The sequence below is a fragment of the Equus przewalskii genome, chromosome 3, assembly GCF_037783145.1.
Source record: "Equus przewalskii isolate Varuska chromosome 3, EquPr2, whole genome shotgun sequence".
Taxonomy (NCBI): domain Eukaryota; kingdom Metazoa; phylum Chordata; class Mammalia; order Perissodactyla; family Equidae; genus Equus; species Equus przewalskii.
In genome coordinates, this window is record NC_091833.1 from 50,896,459 (window position 1) to 50,916,348 (window position 19,890).

A 19,890-nucleotide genomic window follows, 5' to 3' on the forward strand; every position below is an offset into this window, starting at 1 on the left:
TCCAGCTTTCATGAAGTACAGTTATAAGGATACATTTTAGCTTTGGTATATTTTCATAAAGTACTTAGAAAACTGAGATATGTTACATACGTTACATCTGAATCATTTCATAAACTGAATTACACTGTATTTTCTAGAAGAGATATTTTACTACACTAAGACCTAAAAGAATTAATCAGAAGCCTGGTCGGTGGTGTAGTGGTTAAGTTCACGTGCTCTGCTTCAGTGGCCCAGGGTTCGCCGGTTTGGATTGTGGGTGCAGACCTACACACCGCTCATCAAGCCATGCTGTGGCGGCATCCCACAGAGAAGAACTAGAAGGACTTAACAACTAGGAGATACAACTATCTCTGTACTGGGGTTTTGGGGAGAAAAAAAAAAAAAGAGGAAGATTGGCAACAGATTTAGCTGAGGGCCAAACTTCCTCACCAAAATAAAATAAAATAAAACAAATTAATCATCCTTTAATAGTTTAAATGTTTATTTTAAAAATTACACTTTTATAGAAAAATTGCTTAAGTAATACTCAAGCAGTATGTAAGAGAAACTAAATTTCTTAAAAGTGTTCTCTTATTTTAAAAAATTCCCAGGCTGTATCTTTCTTCCAAAAAAAAAACCTGAACAACTTTGAATATATTTACCACATTTTCAGGTTACATAATCGTTCTAACCTTAATTTAAATTATTCAACAAGATTGTTTGATTTTCGTCCCAGAGACTACATTAGAATTAAGTGGAAAAAGCATGAAAACATGAAAATGATATTGTATACAAAGCATTCCCTCAGGCATCCTTTCAACAAATAACTCTCAATGTAGATAAAAAGCATGCATTTATGTAACTTATGTAAACAGAAATGTTTGCTGTTTGTGCTGTGGACTCGATTCCGATTCCTAGCAATCGAGTATGCAGCAGAGCAGAACCCTGCCCAGGTTTTTTGCGCCATCCTCTCACCTTCCAGCGCTTTATCTGACATCATGCTCCAGCTATTCCTAAGGCTTTCATGGCCAATTTTTTCAAAAGTGGGTGGCCAGATCCTCCTTCTTAGTCGATCTAGTCTGGAAGCTCCACTGAAACCTCTCCATCATGGGGGACGCTACTGGTATTTGAAATCCCGGTGGCATGGCTTTCAGCATCTCAGCAACATGCAGATGCTACAGTAAGACAACCAACAGACATGGGGTGTGGGTCCCTGACCAGGAAATGAACTGGGGCCACGGCAGCGCCAAATCTTAACCACCAGACCACCATGGATGGCTAAAAAAAAAGGAAACGCACCATCTACCAATAAGGAAAAAAAAAAGAATATTCCTAAATGAAAATAATATGTTTCCATTCTACTCAGAACACACTAAACCAATAAAGAAAACTTTTCTTCTTTTAGGTGTGTTAAGGAGAAGGTGCAGGTGAGATGAACTCAGGATGCAGTTTCTTCTAAGCTGTGTATCAGAAGTTAACAAGTGGCAAACACCATTAAAATTCATGACATAATGTTAGCTTCCAACCATCTCAAATTGTTTAGGAACCTTATTTTTCTTGAAGGAGTTGACTCCCCTATAGGGAAATAATAAAGTCTCTCATGTATCTGTATATTCATGTTAAAATTAATAAGATGGTTTTCTGTTGGAAAATTCAATCATATAGGACAATTAAGAGTCTCCACATGTAAAAGAAAAAAAACCTTCACCAGATAGGAATACCTTGAACCAAACCCCAACACTTGAGTTGAAATGGTGACTTTCTCTAGTTCCAGACCTGAAACTGTTGTAGTACACAAGGGCAATTAAGCCGTTGGTTAGATTCAGAGCATACTGATATAAATAATAAATACAAGGACACTAAAATTCCTCCTCTCAGTTAACTTTGAAAAGGAAAACTTTACAACTAGGTACAACAGATTGAAGAATGGTAAAATAAAATACGAAAATGTGGTATTTCTCCTCACTTAAACCATTATTACTCAAAAATAATATATATATTTAAAATTATATATCTGAAACAAATGACTATACATATACATAATATTCCATTTCAGACGATGAGAAATTAGAATACAAATTTCAAAACCTCTAGGTAATACAGAACTTTCTGTGGTGACAGAAATGTTCCATATCTCAGCTATCCAATACAATAGCTACTAGCCACAAGTGGCTACTGAGCAGTTAAATATGGCTAGTGGGAATGAGGAACTGAATTTTAAATTGTATCTAATTACATTAATTTAAAATGTGCCACATGTGGCTGGGACTACTACACTGGACAGTGCAGCTTTAAGGAACTAGGGAAATATTTGTACCTTAAGTTCTGATTCAAATAGTAAAAAGTCCTGTAGACAGGCATATACATAGATGCCTCTGAGACACAGGCTTTTTTTTTTAATTCTTGTGATTTATATAGAGGAAAGGACTAACATAAAAATGTTGCTGCATTTGTGGGAATCAAATTTTCCATACTCACCATCTAGAGAGGACTAGAGTACTGGTTCATAAGTTGGCTCCACGTTGTAATATCTTAGGGAGCTTCCAAAAATATGGATGCCTGAGTCTCACCCCCAAAGATTCTGCTTTAATTGGTCTGGTCTGAGTCTGGGTATAAAGATTTTTAAAAGCTACCCAGGTGATTCTAACGTGCAGCCAGGGTTGAGTACCAATGAACTAGAAAGAAAATAAGAAACTGTTTATTAAGCATCACTGCAGAATGCAACCCAAGACATTTCTTTGCTGGTAGGCAAAGAGGGCCTTCGACAACACAGATTCATCCTGAAACTGCTGAGGGCTAAATATGAGTTACATGTTCTCAACATTCAGGAATGATTTGGGTAGACAACTATCAGTTTTCGTTATTACTGAATGTTAGCTACATAAAAGAGATTAAAAAGGAAGGAAATAAACTAAACATTGAGTGTCAACTTGCGCTTGTCACTTTTGCATATATTATTTAATTTCATCCTCAAATTACCTTAGGAGGTGGATATTATTAAATTATTTACAGATGTGGAAGGTAAATTTTAAAACGTTCTCTAGGATTTGGACATGTTTGTCATAAAATAAAATCCACACTCTCTATACTTCAGCAGAAGGATTCTCTCTGAGGAAGTTTGTTTCAGTAAATTTTCACACTGAAATCAAACAAAAAAGAAAAAGCAGGATTCAGTGGTAGAACACAGGACAAGGCAAAGGCACTTAATGAGGTACTTAAACGCATGCCTGTTCCTGTATTTCCTAAGCACCCGATGGCACATCCCAGGAAAAGCATGTTGGTCTATGGTTCAAATCTATACCAGCCTCTATAAGGAGACCATTTAGGAGTTGCTGCCTTTTAATCCTAAATTAAACAACTGGTCTCCTACTGCCTCACAAGTTATTAGCTAGTCACACATTCTTCGGACAGGACAGGACAGATGCTTATTCACAGCGCCTGACACTAAACAGGAAGAATAAGACAGGGGTCTTAAAGATGTTTTCATTCTGCTCCCTAGACTCCCAGGGCCACAGGAACTCCTTCCTCCCAGAGCAGTTTACAGACCACAGTTTTGATGTGACATATTGACAGTGAGAATATGCAACTTTTACTTTAATTTATTCATTAAAAGCTATCTTTTTAAAATCCAGTTCCTGAGTTGATCAACTCATCTTAATTTTCAAATTTAGAGAGAAAGGTTCTCCAAGAAAAAAGGAGAAACCAGAGCAACAGACTGTCACCCTTCCCATCAGCACTAACCCTCCTGTCCTGAGACCCAACATCTTTTCTCCTTTGCTAGGCCCCTACCTTGTAAAGTTACAGTAACTCAAATGGGTCACACTTGGTTACCTCAGAGGCAGGCTAGGAGAATACCTTCAACTCACACTTCCAATTGATACAGACTTCTCCCAAAGCACATTCCAAAATAAGAAATGTTGACAGAGCTTGGAGTATAGTAGTGTTTCTTTTCCATTTCAAACGGTATTAATTCCAGTTTAACTATACCACAAAACATGTTTTGTGATTTATTTAAAAATTACAAACTCTGTCAAAAAAAAGGAAGCAGCAGCAAGTAGCTTATCCCCAGTAGTCTTTCCTCCAGTGCGTTTGGGGCTGGGCAGTAAGATGAGATGGAAAAACAGATACTACTCAACTGAGTAAACTGCTCCCCCAGCCAATCGTTAACCTATTAAAAGTGGAATAAAGCAAGGATTTGCCCTGTTTTTCTTGATAATAAAAAATATGTAAATTCCATTCATTTAAAGATTGACACCTATCATCCACCCCACAACAACTGACGAGCTAATTCTCACATTCACGTCCCGCATTTAAGGGGCACGCCTCCAGAAAAGATAATCTAAGTTTTACAACTTTTGATTCCTGTCATAGCATTGAAAGCTATCCTTTAATTAGCACTGGTTTTAATGGTTTGTGTACGTGTGTGTTACTTGTGACATGAAAAGCTATTTATAAATATTTTTGGATGCTGGTAATCACCCTCCAAAAAATACGCAAGTAAAAATTTTGGTGGGACAAATGTAAATTCAGAAGACAAACCTACAACACAGAAAAGGAAGTTGTTAATTCTCTAATTGCAAAACTGAAAGATACTACAAATTAGTTCCTTTTCTTAATAACTAACCCTAGATATTTTTCTGTTTTTAATTCCTGCTACCATCCTACCCTCTCCCCCACAGCTACTCCCACAAAGCCCCTAGAACAAAGTTAGAACACAATGTTACGAAAAAAGCATAATAAATTTAGGATTGGATGATAAAGCAGTCAATTTGCCCCTATATGAATTTACTGAATATATGCATGAACTTAATAAAAAATGCTCCTAATGATATTAAAATGAGAAATAATTCGTATCATAGCACCAAGCAAGTTTTCACTTTGCCCCTGCCAACCCAGTCATCAAGAATTTGGGAAAATACCAAGACTCGTTTCATAATAGAGACTTTCATTTTTTTTCCCATCCTTTAGTAAACTCTGTAGATAAAAATTTTAAATCTTGCTAATTAGTTACCAATGCCCTCAACCCACAGATCAGGTGTCCTACATTTTGTTTAGATCTCCGCCTTGAAAACAAACCCGATTGCCCCATTTTCTGAGCGGTAAACTCAGCTCCAGGCAGCTCCCTATGAAGTCACCGCGTTTGTTGTTTCAAAGATGCAATTAAACGAAAATGACACAAGGCTGGTCGAAGAGATTAGCTGGAAGTTTGTGGAGGCGTCGATCGTATATGTGTAAATGAAACTGCATTGCTGTAAACCTATTTTAGTGGTAATATTTCTCCCCATTCCCCCTTTTCCACTATATTCACAGCAGAGGGAAATTAAGCTTCCTAAGAACTTTCTTGACTTTACCCAACTTTAGCTTTCCAGCTTTCTGTCCTACAGTACCCTGTAATGAGCTCGGGGCGGGGGGGGGGGGGGGGGCGGTTAACTAGAGCACGGAGGAGAAAAGCAATAAAAGAGCTTGCATCAGACAGTGTCTCTCCTTTTGCCTCCCTTCCCCACCACCCCACCCCCTCTCCTTCGAGCCCTTACATATACACATTCTTCTGGGCGGCCTCTAACCACACCATGTCCACAATCATTTACAGAAATTAGAAACAGACTCCGGGAGCCCTTCCCTCAGCACGCACAGAGCAGAGCTGCACTAGCACGATGGGGCAATGTCACTCCATCTTATCCCACAATCTCTTACTTCCCCTCTGGGGTTTCATTCCCAAGAATCCAGCTTTCCCTCGCGGAGGAGGTGGATCTACCTAACTCACAATTAAACTTTATCTCATCCTTCTCCAGCCCGGTCACCCCACCCTCACTCGAACATTAAAAACACCCCACCACGAAAACCAAAGAAAAGTTCCCTCCAGAAGAGTTGGTTTTCGGGGCTGGAGCAAAAGCAGAGAGAAGAGGAAGCGAGCGAGCGCGGTGTGCTCTGCTTTGCGCTGCGGCCCCTCCAGCGCCGAGCCCGGGCCGCGCCGGTCCTTACCCGCTCGTCCGGAGACGCGGTCCTGCTGCAGGAGCGCGGGCCGAGGGCTGCGGGGACGCGGCGTCGGGGCGGCCGCCGAGAGCCACCCCCTCTTCTTCCCCAAGCGGCTGCGGGCGTGGGCCGAAGGAGCCGGAGAAGTAGCCTGGGGAGGGGGAGAAGCGGAGCAGCATCTCCTCCTCCTCCACCACGCCTGGAAACGCCCCTCCCGCGGCGACCCCGGCCGGCCGAGCGCCTGACCCCCGAGCGCTCGGGCACCTTCTCCACCCTCCTGGGCTCTGCGCGCCTCCGACCGCTTCGCCAAGACCCTGTGGCGCGGGGCGGCTCAGCCCCTGCAGCCGGCTCCGAGCGCTGCCCGGGAGGCTGAGGCGGACCGGGAAGCCAGGGAGCGCGGCTCGCCAACACGACGGTCTCTAGGGGCCCAGACCATGGCGTGTCACCCTCGCCGCGCCGCGGCCGCCAGAGCGACTCGCACCAGTCCGGCTCCACCTCAAGCGGCCGCGCCGGCCCCGCCCCCGCTCCTGTCACTCAACCCTTCCCGGGCTCCGAGAGGATCGCGGATCTCCAACCCTACGCTCCCTGCGGCCTCATTGGCCCGCCGGGCCTCCAGCCCCGCCCCCTCCCTAGGGACGAAGTCGCCGGGGAGACCAGCGCCCCGGTTCCTATGACAACCGGTGCCTTAGGCCTGGCTTTTGCGTTCTGCTGGCCAGCCCCTCGTCCAGGTTGATGGCACGGCAGCAAAGTTCTTAGCCCCTGCAGCGTGGGCTCCTAATTTCACGCCAAGTTAAAAATGCAGCCGATCGCCCCCACACTTCCAACTTCAGAAACAGTTCTTTTTGGCCCTGGGGTGTGCCAAGGAGAGTGAAGAATGCCTAACTGCTGGCTCTTCCCCCTTATCAATCTAAATAACCCGTCCTCCCCGGTGCTCTCGCCTGCCTCCAGGATTCGGGCTTTGAAAGGGTGAGAAGGGGAGAGAGGGACAGAGAGACAGAGAGAAAGAAAGAGAGAGAAGCGGTGCCAACCCCCTGCAACAATATAGCACCTTGGAAATGGCGGGGTCAACGAAAACAGCTCGGTGAGTTTTCCCACAGGTGTAAAGAGATCCTCAACGGTGTGGCGGCAGCACATCATCAACCCCAAATGCCCTCAGGAAAACTCAAATTCTCGTATTTTTCCAAAAAACAGTATGTAAGTTCTTGTCCTGTTATTTTCCCTCTGAAACTAAGATAATCCTAAAATTAAAGACTTTGAAAGGTTTAACATAATCGAATAAAATAAAGAACATCCATTTTGTTATCTAGGACTATACATTACAGCTTGGCAAAGGCACGCTCCAGCACCTATTCCCATCCTGCAAGCTAAGAGATTTGGGTTTCAACGATTTTCAAGGAAGTCTTGCTGAATTCATGAGCAAATGGTATCTTGTCGTTTGTGTTTCAAAAGATTGAGTTTATTCTCAGAAGTATAAGGTAACCTCCTCCATCTGGGAAGGGGACCAGGGGGCAAATTTAGTCTTGAACCCCTAGTGTTGAGCCGTGGGTGAATCTAAACTTCATGGCTGGCTCCAAAGTGGGGAGCTCTGAGGCAGAGTTAAAGCTGCAGACCCAGGCTCCCAGCCCCTGAGGCTGCTGTACGTGTATGATGAATAAGCGAATTAATAGTAATGATTTACCTTTGGCCAGCGCTGAGTTTTCATTATCTCATTTACTAAGTGAATAACTGTGATGGATGTCTTCAGTCAAATATGCCTTGCGCATGTGCATTGAATGAGAACTCACAGTGCTAAACGCAATAGAAAATGCACAGCAGAATTGTAAGATAAGGTCCCTGCCCTCAAGGAGCTAACCGCAGAGCCTAGGAAGGAAAACGATTGCTCTTGAAACAATTTGAGAACAATTATAGCGAGAATGTACAGCCAAACGTTGAGTACAGTAGTAAATGAGAGAAGGTCTATGGTATGTGGAATGGGCTGGGTTAGTCAGATTGTGGGGGAGGGGAATTTAAACTGGGTTTTGAAGGTAGGTCACCAGATGAGTGAAGCAAAGATGAGGAAGACGGTTGAAGGGCACACATAAAACTAAAGAGCAGAGCGGGAGTAGAGTGGTGAAAGTAAATAACAGTGAAAGGATCAGGCTAGTTGAACTGGAGACAGAAGTGAAGGATTGGAGCCCTTTCCCCAGTTCTCCCCCGTTTTCTTAAATGAAAGTTTTTAAATGTTCTGATTCATGTAGGGGAGAGAGAGAGGTAGGTCTGTGAGGATAAAACCTTCATGGAACATCTGCCTGTTTGCCACTGAAAGGAAGTTCACACTTTTATTGGAAAGAAAAGCAATGTCCTTAATACTTGGAAAAGCTTGTGGATTCATGTCAGAAAGAAGGTATAAAGAGTAAAGTGTTGGAAATTTTCACAAACGTAGACAAACCACAGTGTTGTGAGCTTTTTTTTTTTTTTTGCATTAAGGCCATTTCAGGTGGTTGCCCTCAAGGCTTTTTCACCAGGAATCCTTCTGTTTTGTATGAGCTGAAAGGCTGTTTTTAAAGTAAATGGCTGCGATACCAAAACCTGATAAAGAGTACACAAAACAGAAATCTACAGGTTAATCTCCTTTTGAATATAATGTAAAATTAAAATACAATATTAACAAATAGAACCCAGAACTACATTACAAATGATATGCCAAAATTAAGAGGAATTATGTCAGGTATAAAGAATGGTTCAGTAATAGAAAATTTATTCATATAGTTGACTATATTAATAAGTCAAAGGGGAAAAACTATATGAGCGTCTCAACTGATGCTGAAAAGGATTTGTAAAATCCAGCATCATTCCTAATAAAAACTTGAAGAATTTAGAATAGATAATTTAAAAATGTATGCTTTATACCAAAGCTAGAGACTTGCTTTATAATGAAACACTATAATTATCCCCTTGAAGTCAGGAACAAGGCAAGAATGCCCATCATACCCTGTACGGAAATGATAGCCAGTGCAATTAGATATGGAATAGAAATAAGAAATTAAATACTGAAAATAAGTCAGGATTTTCATTTGTTTGCAGATGATATGAAAACCCCAAAGATGAATTGAAAAACTTTTAGAAGCAATAAAAAGATGAGTTAAGGTAATCAGTTATAAAAATTAAATGCAAAAATCAAAAGCTTTCCCATGTGTAAACCATAACCAATTGGAAAATAAAAGATAAAAATAATCCTATTTACAACCACAAAAAATTAAATAGCTTAAAATAATACTAAAGGAAATTAGTAAAACACTTTAAAAATGATAAACTTATGAGACATGAAAATGTTTGAATAAAGAAGAGATATACTTTTAGATTAAATACCGAGATTCAAACATTGTATAATTATAATATCTTTTAAAAATAATCTTCATATCCAATAGAATTCTAATCAAATGTCTAACAGAATACTTTTCAGAATTCGAGAAAATAATTTAAAAATTCATTTGGAAGATTAACTATTCAAAAATAACCAAGAAGATTCTAAAAAAGAAAATAAATGAGGAATCTCACTAAAAGATATTAAAATAAATGATGAATCACAATGATTAGCAGTAGATAAAGTGGTTGACTGGATACAGAGAAAAGTGAATCATTTAATGACTGATGTTGACAAACCTAGCTATTTCTTGTGTATTTTTTCAGACACACAGATACATATCCTTTTTCAAAGAAATGTTAGCTCACATACTCATATAATACCGTGCTTTTTGTTAACTTCCTAATAGCCCTTGGATCTCTATTATCAGATACTGTACATGGGCCTGGTTCCTTGAATGGCTCCATAGTATTGTTGCTTAGATGTGTCAACCTAAATGAAGAAGTAAACTGAGGCAAGCTCAAATGACCAGAAATTGAGTTTGAGAATGCCACAGGAATTGCAATTCGGGAAACATGTGCTGTAGCAATCTACAGGCGAGTCCCTTGAAGGTTTGGGGCAGGCTGTACTTATAGGCAAGGAAGGCAAAGAGGGAGAAGTCCAGCCAGAGTCCAAACAATAAGTTCATTTTCTTGAGGTTGGGGAGAGATTCTTGATGGATGTTCATTGGTCAGGAGATAAGTTTCGGTCTTCTATAAACCAGGTGTTTACGAGGAATCAGTCTCTGAGTTCTTCAGTTCCCTTCTTCTGAGGGCGCATGTGTGAGATTCTCCATTTCATATCCTCCAGTTCCATTTAGACTGAAATCCTTTTACACATGTAGGGTAATTTATTTAACTCCTCCCTGTTTAGTGGACACATAGGTTAGTCTCAATCTTTTGCCATTCCTTACCAGTGAAATACATTTCTTTGTACCTGATCCTGGCTTACATGTGGAATAAAGCTGTAGGTTGAGCTTCTAGAAGTATAATTTCTGGATTAAAGAGTATACACGTTTTACATTTTGATGGACAAAAGCAAGCTGCCCCCAGAGAAGCAGTACAAGTTATAGTCATCCAGCACAATTGGAAAGTTTGACAGAACACGATGTTTCCCTTCCCCTCACCAACACAGCAGTATCAAACTTTTCTGACCTTTGCCAATCTAACAGGTACAAAATGCTATCTCATTACAGCTATAATTTTCATGTCTATTATGAGCACCTTTTTGTATGCTTACAAGCCATTTTATTTTTTGTTACCAACAATATTCTCCCTTGTTTTCTTCTAGAACCTTTATGGCTTTGTTTTGATCAGTTTATTCTTTGATTCATATGAAATTTATTTTGGTGGTAGCAGCAGCTACTTAGTTGTCTCCAAAAACCTTAAAAGAACTTGTAAATTTTAGTATGTAAAATATAAAGCTTCTATATAGTGATAAAAAACAATAATGAATAAGAAATTTACAAAAGAAATTCAGAAAAGCAATTAGTATTTGAAAATAAAACAACTGTGTAGAAAAAGAAAAATTAAAACAAAAGTAGGATACCATGTATAACTATCACATTGGAAAAATATTTTTAAAGACAATACAGTCATGCATCGCTTAATGATGGGGATTCTTCTGAGAAATGCCTTGTTAGGTGATGTCCTTGTGGAGCAAACGTCACAGAGTGTACTTACACAAACTTAGATGGTATAGCCTACTACACACCCAGGCTCCACAGTACTATTCTTATGGGACCACTGTTGTATATGTGGTCTGTCGTTGATTGAAATATTGTGTGACCATGACTGTATCTGGTATTGGTGAAAATATGTGAAATAGATAACGTCCCATGATTGTTGGTAGGATTATAGGTTGGCTTATTCCATTTTGGAGTGCATTTGCAATGTCTTTTATAATTTATGTTTATATCCTTTAATTTATCCCATTTTGGAAATTTATCCTATAGAAATGTTTATATACATGACCAGAGATATGATCAAGAATATTCATCGCAGTGTTGTTAGTAGTCATAAAATTAACAACAAAATAAATGTCCATAATAGTGGAAGGATTAAATAAACTATGGTCCACTCATATATATTATCTAGTGACAAAATCAAGTTGTACAGTATGGTCTGATTTCTGTTCAAATGTACAAGTATCTATATATGGCAATATTTATACTATTAACAGTGGTTTCTCAGGATTAGAATTACAGAAAACATTGCATTTCTGCAAGGCTTTTATTTAGAATCTTTACAACAAGTGTGTGTTACTTTTGTTAGAAAAGGTCAACATGGATTATCACTACTAATAGTAAAGAAATTAGATAGCTAACCATAACACAAATTTAACTGGGCTTCCGAGGGGCCCAGGAGCCTCAGAATCTTCATCGCTTAGGGGCCATCTTTGTGACACACTTTAAGTCAGGAATATTTTATGTGGGGCCCATGGATCACCCCATAATGGACCCCTGGAAACTGTATTCCAAGTATGTGTATTTGTGCAGGTTTCTAGGGAATGCATCCATATGTTTTGACAAATTCGAAAAGGGATTTATATCTCTCCAAAATGTTAAGATTGTGTGCTTTAAATGCCAATGATTTAAACATGCCACCTTTCCCCTCAAAGGTTGAAATGAATTCTGGGCTAATCTAAATCTGTAAATAGCGGTGTTTACCCAGCTGGCTTCTTGTGTTCATCTCAGTGTGAAATATGTGCGTTCCTGCTTGTACCAACTATGTTAGTGTTTTCCGCCTTTAAGCCCAGAAACATATTATCCTTTCTTGCTTACAGAGTAAGGACCGTGATGGGAACTTGGCCCAGGTGAGAAGCAGAAGCAAGATAAGTTATCCACTAAAACATGAGCAGGTAATTGGAGCACAAACTCTGACGGCGCTTAAGGAAGACTTTGTGAGGCAGTCCTAACACTTCCAAGTGAACCGAGAATTAGCTAGGGAAAAAATGCAGGATGGAAACCAGATAGGACTACAGTTACCCTCAGGTCCATTGAATAAATAGGTTACTTTCTTTTGGTAGTAGCTGAACTCTCTTTAAAATGTGAGAATTCCCCTAGGATGTGGAGTTACGTGACCACAGTGGCACAGATAACTAAGTGTTGGGAGGCAGCCTGGTAGCTCAGTACAATGAAAGCACAGCATTTGTACCAGAAGATCTAAGTACAAATCTTGGCAAGCCACTTCACTTCTCTGAGCATCATCTTCCTCATTTATACAGTGCGGAAATAAGACTAGTGGACATGTTCCACGCATAATAGCCTGTGATGTTCTTTCAGCATTCAACAGGATGAAATGAAATATGTGTATGAAAACGATTGGTAAACTTTAAAGCGCTACTTTTAAGAATCAAACAACAGCAACAACGAAAGCTGTGCAGATATTTGGAGTTAGTGTTTTAGTCTTATTAAGAAAAAATTTTTAAATAATCTCTTTCATTCTGAAGAGAAACTTTAGAACATATTTATTAGGTACCAGGGCTAGCTAGTCCTATGAATGGTGAAGTCAGAAAAATTTAATTGTGATGCACCTATAACTTTCACTTTTCTTTGCCAACCAGATTCTTAGCTCTTTTCCAATTTATCCCTACCGGCCCCAAACTGACCAGGGCTTGTTGGTTACCCTAATCAGGGCTGGCAGCATGTTAGGCTAAAAGCGTTCAGCTGCTCCCACTTGATTTGGCAGGTGCTTATTGGCTCTACCCGAACTAAAATATTTCCCTCATCCAGAATGCCTCAGCTGGAAATACTCACTTCTAGTTCCTAACGAGTGAAACTGCAAAGGTGTTAACTTTAGAAGGTCAAGTTAAAATTCACTTCACCTTCCAGCTTGCTTGCTTTGCACATTAGTGTGGATTGGTTTATCAGATTAGGTAGTTATCACATTAAACCCTGAGGGTGAGAGATACTGGAGAAGTAAATTTTAATTAATGAAGGGGAAGGAGGAAAGAGGGGAAACTAGTTTCGGTGTGAGTGAAGAGAATGAGAGGGAGAGACAGGAATTTGGTGGGGGAGAGGTATGTGGTATGAGGGTGACCCCAGGGCTGATGATACCAAGGGAGGGGATCAGGGAAGTGTATGTAGTACTGAAGGGGTGTGGCACTGAAGTCAAACTGCCTAATTCACAATTTTTACTAGGGCTGGTTCTGTCTCTGACTCATTTCTACTACTTGTCCTGGCAAGTTATGTAACCGCCTATCCAGTTTGGTTGAAGGAAGTATGGCAAACAAGCATAACCCTTCTGTTTTTTGAAACTTATCCATGTTTGAACATACAAAAAGTAATTAAATAGGAATACGCTGTCTCTAAATCTGACCTATAGGGACTTGCCTTAGGATTCATGATGCTAATTTTGATTTTTTTGAGTGTTCCCAGAAATGGAAACCAAATCAGAAGTTAAGCTTTCTCGTTTGTGCTCTGTTTTAAAGAGGGTTATTTCACACGGTCTGATGGGAGGGAGCTGCTGTGCAAGAAAGTTGATCATTAAAGGCTTTGTTTGGTGGAGCTGGGGTGTTTAATAAAACAAAGCATCACTTTGTAAAATATTTCTTAAAAGTTAATTGCCTTGATTTTTACCCTTTCCCCTATAATGACTAATAGAAAACTTAGGATGAAATGGTCTTAGCTACAGAAGCTAGCCGTCACTTTAGGGCCAAATCCAGACTTATGATATTTATATAAACGGGAGAAATGCTGAATCTGCCCCATTTTACAAGGACATGAAGAAAGGAAATTCGTCTTAGAGAGTTGAAGCTGTTAGAATGAGTAGTTCTTTAGTCCATCTAAAAAATTAAAGTAGAGAACTATAAAAAATGATACATATGTAACTTAAGCATTTTATTTTTACTAAAAACTTATCATTATACATTCATTAGCCAATCTTTTGATGCTGGGCCAGGGCCTTCCTGACTGTGAATCTGCTGCTGAGAGTTCCAGGTTGCCTTTTTTACATAAACCCTTTCCAAATGCAAAATCTACAATTTTCTGTTTTGGTTTTTGTTAAAGGAAATGTAGAACTTGAGGACACTCATGAAATAATATAAGTTAGAATACTTCCATATTTGTGTAAAATATTCCAGTTTTCTTCCCTCTGGTTAATTTGTGGCAGTAATTTGTCTTTCCATAGCATGCAACTTCATTTTTTTAAAATTGTGGTAAAATATACATAGCATAAAATTTACCACTTTAACCATTTTTTAACTTCAATAGGAAAAATATCTTTTGCACTTACATTTAATAAAGTATGTAGAAATTAAATTACCTAATTACATTAGCAAGACTAACTAACATTAAGAGTTTGGGAAACTAAAAACTGAGTTTTATGTAAGCTTCATAAGGGCAGAACTTTTGCCTGTTTTATTCACTGCTGTGTCTCTAGCTCCTAGAACAGTGCCTGCCACATAGTAGGCACTCAGATACTATCTGGGCAAGGAATGAATGGCTCTTGATAGTCATAACTCAGGCGCAAGAAGCATAAATATGCAGATTACTATGAGATAGCCCATTGGTAACCACTCAGAGGCTGCAGGCGTCAGCCTGTGTGTTTTACAGAGGGAACAGCCAGCATTAGTTAATCTAGTGAGTTGACTAAGTGAAAGTCGCTTAATAGAGTGTCTACTCTATTTTGAAAAATCCCCTTAAAGAGCTTGGCATAATATCTTATATGCAATGTGTTCAGAAAATATTAATCTTTGTTGATTGTTGGTTGATCTCTTTATTCTTGTTATTCTACTGAGGGAGGGAGAGAGAAAGGGGGGGAGGGAGAATAGACGAGATGCTAATATTGCATATATAATCTTGAAGTGTAGAAGAGAAAGAGACTTTTCTATCCTCTCGAAACAGTTACTAAACTATGCCATTAATATGAACTCAAAGAAGAATAAACTCTATTCCCTTTGGTCAGAGAATATACTCCAATTACTCTGCCGTCAATAAGCATTCTCTTGCTTCATTGTAGTTTGAATGATCCTCCTTTCTCTTGTCCAGTTCTCTTAATGGAAAAGCCTTCTCAATACCACCAATGGCAACTTGAATTAGATGAAGAGTTAAAGTGTCTGTTAGCCAAAAATCACTGTCTTTAAAACTCTCACCAGCTTGGGCTATGGATTGGATTCCAGCTACATTAAATTACGTTCCATAGGACCCCCAGACTCCTGAAGATGCCTCACCTACTCCCCATATTTCCAGGATTCTCCAAGAGACAGTTCACACATGCTCTGTAATGTTTGTCTTTGTTCTTGTACTCAAACCTCCTCCTGAAAGTCTGATGCCTGAACATTACTTGCAGTAGGGAGCTTGTCACTTCCACCACTGCTCCTGCCCTCCTTGAGAGAGTCAGGGTTGGTGTCAAGGGAATTTTCTCTCAGTGCTCCCAAAGCTCCCATGGATGAGCCAGAGCTGGGCTGGGCTCAACTGCAGAAGCAAGGCCACCACTCTGCCACACTTTGTCACCTGGTTCTTGGAGCAGTGATGTTTGTGATCATTATATCACAATGTCTCTGAACTTAACTATTTTAAGTGAATAGAGGTGAAGGAAGGTAGTCACCATGCCAGGCCTGTCCTTTTACTGTCATCGCCCTAGACACACACACTCACACAGATACTCTTTCCCTGTTATTCAGCCAAAAGTAAAAGCACTTCTATGTAAAAAGCATTCAAATAGATGCTTTGAGCGATCACCTGCCCCCTCTTTCAGCAAACAGCCAGACTCTGATAAGCAGAATATCGCAGGAGGATGCAGTGGGAGATCAGTACCATTTTCTTTAATTAAGATAAGAGAGATACCAGGCCAGCCTGGTGGCACAGCAAGTGCGCCTGTTCCACTTGTTGGCAGCCCAGGGTTTGCCGGTTCAGATCCCGAGTGCGGACATGGCACTGCTTGGCAAGCCATGCTGTGGTAGGCATCCCACGTATAAAGTAGAGGAAGATGGGCACAGATCTTAGCTCCGGGTCAGTCTTCCTCAGCAAAAAAGAGGAGGATTGGCAGCAGATGTTAGCTCAGGGCTAATCTTCCTCAAAAAAAAAAAAGAAAGAAATGGATATTGGTTTATTTAGGCAATCATCAGTGTCTGCTACTTGAGTATCCCCACTGTGGGGGTACTACAGGCAGAGTTAAGGTTTAGTGGGTGGTAAGAGTAGAGTGAACAGGTTATATGGATGTAGTAACAATAAGTTTTTCCATGAATCTTTAAGTAAACAAGCAAGAACTTTATGAGCTATTTTAATTTAAAACAATTTTTTTTTAATATTTTATTTTTCCTTTTTTCTCCCCAAAGCCCCCCAGCACATAGTTGTGTATTTTCAGTTGTGGGTCCCTCTAGTTGTGGCATGTGGGACACCACCTCAGCATAGCTCATTGAGCAGTGCCATGTCCGCACCCAGGATTCAAACCAGCAAAATCATGGGCCACCGGAAACGGAGCCCCAGAACTTAACCACTCGGCCACAAGGCTGGCCCTAAAACAAACTTTAAATGAATTGCTTTTTAATGATAGAATGTTTTTATAAAATAATATATTAATTTCTTTTTATCATCTCAACAATTGGATTAATAACATGTTCAACTATACCCACAGTAGTAAGATCAAACTATAAATGTATGTTATCAACTAAAAAGCAAAAATCATACAAAAGGTTAAATTTTATGTAAAGTATCATTGGTTTCTCAGTTACTGTTGAAATTTCCTGTCAAATTACTAGTCTTTCAGGGTCCATTGGTTTAGTCCCCAATTTCTGTTTGATGGTCATCAGTGCCAGGCCACTGCCTCTCTCTCTCCCCCCCGACAGTGTTGTATAAGTGTGTTTTTTTTAGATGACACAGATGATTATTTCAGTCTTGCTCTAGTTATAGATTAAGCCAAGTAAAATGTAATAGCTCAAAAGCACAAGAGGCCTGTTTTGGAGGGGACAACAAAGAGGAACCAAGGTAGTTAATTTGATATGATCATGAATGAAGTTAAGGTTTGTATAGTTTTGGTAAAACCAAAGTCCTAAATTTATATTTGTACGATATGTGCAAAAACTCTCGCTTAATTTTGTCTGTTTCATACTACTGTTGTCATCATTCTCTGAAAAGCATATATTTACATTAGTAATTTGGCATCTAGCCCTTGAAAATAATATTTTATACTGTACTTCTAACAGCGTAAACAAAAATGTATTAGCTATTTTGCCTTGAACTTTTAAAATTTCTCCTTCCAAAAGGGACTGTTTTTGACTTTGAAAGAGCTAGAGATTACTTTTGGCTTACCTTTTCTATTCTTTCATAAGTGGATTTGATATTTGTTTTTACTTTCATTTTTACAGCTGACAAATATTTCTTACACTTTTTTTTTTTGAGGAAGATTAGCCCTGAGCTAACATCTGCTGCCAATCCTCCTCTTTTTGCTGAGGAAGACTGGCCCTGAGCTAACATCCATGCCTATCCTCCTCTACTTTATATGTGGGACGCCTACCACAGCATGGCGTGCCAAGTGGTGCCATGTCTGCACTGGGATCCGAACCGGCGAACCCCGGGTCACCGAAGTGGAACGTGCGCACTTAACTGCTGTGCCACCAGACTGGCCCCTCTATAGTCTTTTATTTAAGACAAGGATATGTCCATATGCCTTAATAAATTCAAACAGACATTGTCCAATGACTTCTGATTGTGTGCTAGGTCATCTCCCTGTGTTCAAAATAATTTCTCGACTGAAATAAAAGAGGGCCAACAAATTTAATATATACCTCAAAGATAATATTATTTTGAATTGAAATAGAAGACCATTCATTCAAGCACCTTGACCATAGAAGAGTGATTTTCCTGTGAATGTAGAACAGAACAGGCTTTGCTCTTGGGAAGAATCTTGAAAGGGCCACCGAGAAACTCACACTCTCCTTTCATTTCACAGGTCCAGGCCAAAGCAGCCCGACTGTGAAGCCCTGTGAAGAGGAGTATTCCTGGGTTAACTCAGCGGACGGTTGTTATGCACTATGTTTTTCTTTCTCTCCTCTACCAAGTCCCCCCTCTGAGCTCCACTCAAATGTGTTTCTAACCAAACTGTCCAAGTTGCATGGGGGTGGGGGCTGGGAAATTGACGGAAGAAAGAAAGGTGGAGAGGTTTAATTATTTACAAAATTCTAAGCTCCTTAGCTTTCCATTAAAATCTTGTTGAAAAAATTTGATTTCAGGCCAGCCCCAGTGGCCTGGTGGTTAAGTTCGGCATGCTCCACTGTGGTGGCCCAGATTCGGTTCCCACGTGCAGACCTACACCACTTGTCAGCCATGCTGTGGCAGTGAGCCACATCCAAAATAGAGGAAGATTGACAGAAGATGTTAGCTCAGGGTGACTCTGCCTCAGAAAAGAAAATAATAATTTGATTTCAATGTGGTTCGTTAGGCTTTTAGCATTTGTTTTATGATCTTTGACTATATCAAGAATGATTTTTTTAAAATATAAGAAAGTTAAATCTTTGAGAGAGCAGCATATTATTTAAATTTTAAGTAATTACTGTTTAGCAGTATAGAAAATGATACAAAATTTAGCCAAATTAAAACCACTGATTTATTTTTATTTATTTTATTTTTCGGGTGGAATTAGCAATTTTTTAAATGATTATGAAACATAATGATGCATTTTATGATAGAAAATTGGTAAGTACATAAAAGAAAAAGAAGTTGGGCCTGCGTAGGGTAGGGTTGGAGAATGGGGGGGTGATCACTATAATTCCACCCTGATGTGATTAATGTTTTTTAACATTTCAGCATATTTTCTTTTTTTCCCCAATTATTTTATTGAAATAGTAAAGTCTTATAACATTGTATAATTTTGGGTGTACATTATTATTTATCAATTTCTGTATAGACTGCATTGTACTCACCACCAGTAGTCTAATTTTAATCTGTCAGCGTATGTATGTGCCCCTTTACCCCTTTCACCCACCCCCTCCAGTCGCCTGTCGCTCTGGTAACCACTAATCTGTTCTTTTGGTCCATGTGTTTGTTTATCTTCCACATATGAGTGAAATCATTCTGTATTTGTCTTTCTCTGTCTAGCTTATTTTGCCTAACATCGGACCCTCAAGGTCCATCCGTGTTGCTACAAATGGGACGGTTTTGTCTTTTTTGATGGCTGAGTGCTATTCCATTGTGTATGTATACCACATCTTCTTTATCTGTTCATCAGTCGATAGGCACTTGGGTTGCTTCCATGTCTTGGCTATTGTGAATAATGCTGCAGTGAACATAGGGGTGCATAGATCTCTTTGTATTGTTGATTTCAAGTTCTTTGGATAAAGACCCAGTAGTGGGATAGCTGGGTCGTATGGTATTTCTATTTTTAATTTTTTGAGAAATCTCCATACCATTTTCCATAGTGGCTGCACCAGTTTGCATTCCCACCAGCAGTGTATGAGGGTGCCCTTTTCTCCACATCCTCTCCAACATTTAAAACCACTGATTTATTTTTATACAAGGGATATTTTTAGGTCTCATTATGAATTTGTTTCCAAACATGCTTTTTATTATAGTACAAATTTTCCTTAAGTTGGCTTAGGTAGTAATTAAAAAAAAAAAT

The 19,890-nt window shown here is 39.6% G+C and overlaps 1 protein-coding gene and 1 long non-coding RNA gene across 42 annotated transcripts in view; one reads left to right on the forward strand and one right to left on the reverse strand.

Annotated features, from left to right (window-relative positions):
* The window catches only part of PTPN13 (protein tyrosine phosphatase non-receptor type 13), a 201,180-nt gene extending 194,687 nt beyond the window's left edge, over positions 1-6,493 (reverse strand). For 14 of the 41 annotated variants that reach the window (XM_070614398.1, XM_070614397.1, XM_070614400.1 and 11 more), the window contains exon 1: positions 5,962-6,481. The gene's annotated coding sequence lies outside the window, so the exon portion shown is untranslated. Of the gene's footprint in view, positions 1-5,961 lie in introns of all 41 variants that reach the window. The other 27 variants (XM_070614409.1, XM_070614408.1, XM_070614407.1 and 24 more) reach the window with 8 other exon arrangements.
* A 129-nt stretch (positions 6,494-6,622) lies between these two features.
* On the forward strand, positions 6,623-19,138 carry LOC139082535 (uncharacterized). The gene is made up of 3 exons (XR_011538629.1): positions 6,623-7,033; positions 12,119-12,193; positions 18,226-19,138. It is a non-coding gene; the product is annotated as an uncharacterized lncRNA (long non-coding RNA).
* The last annotated feature ends 752 nt before the right edge of the window (positions 19,139-19,890 follow it).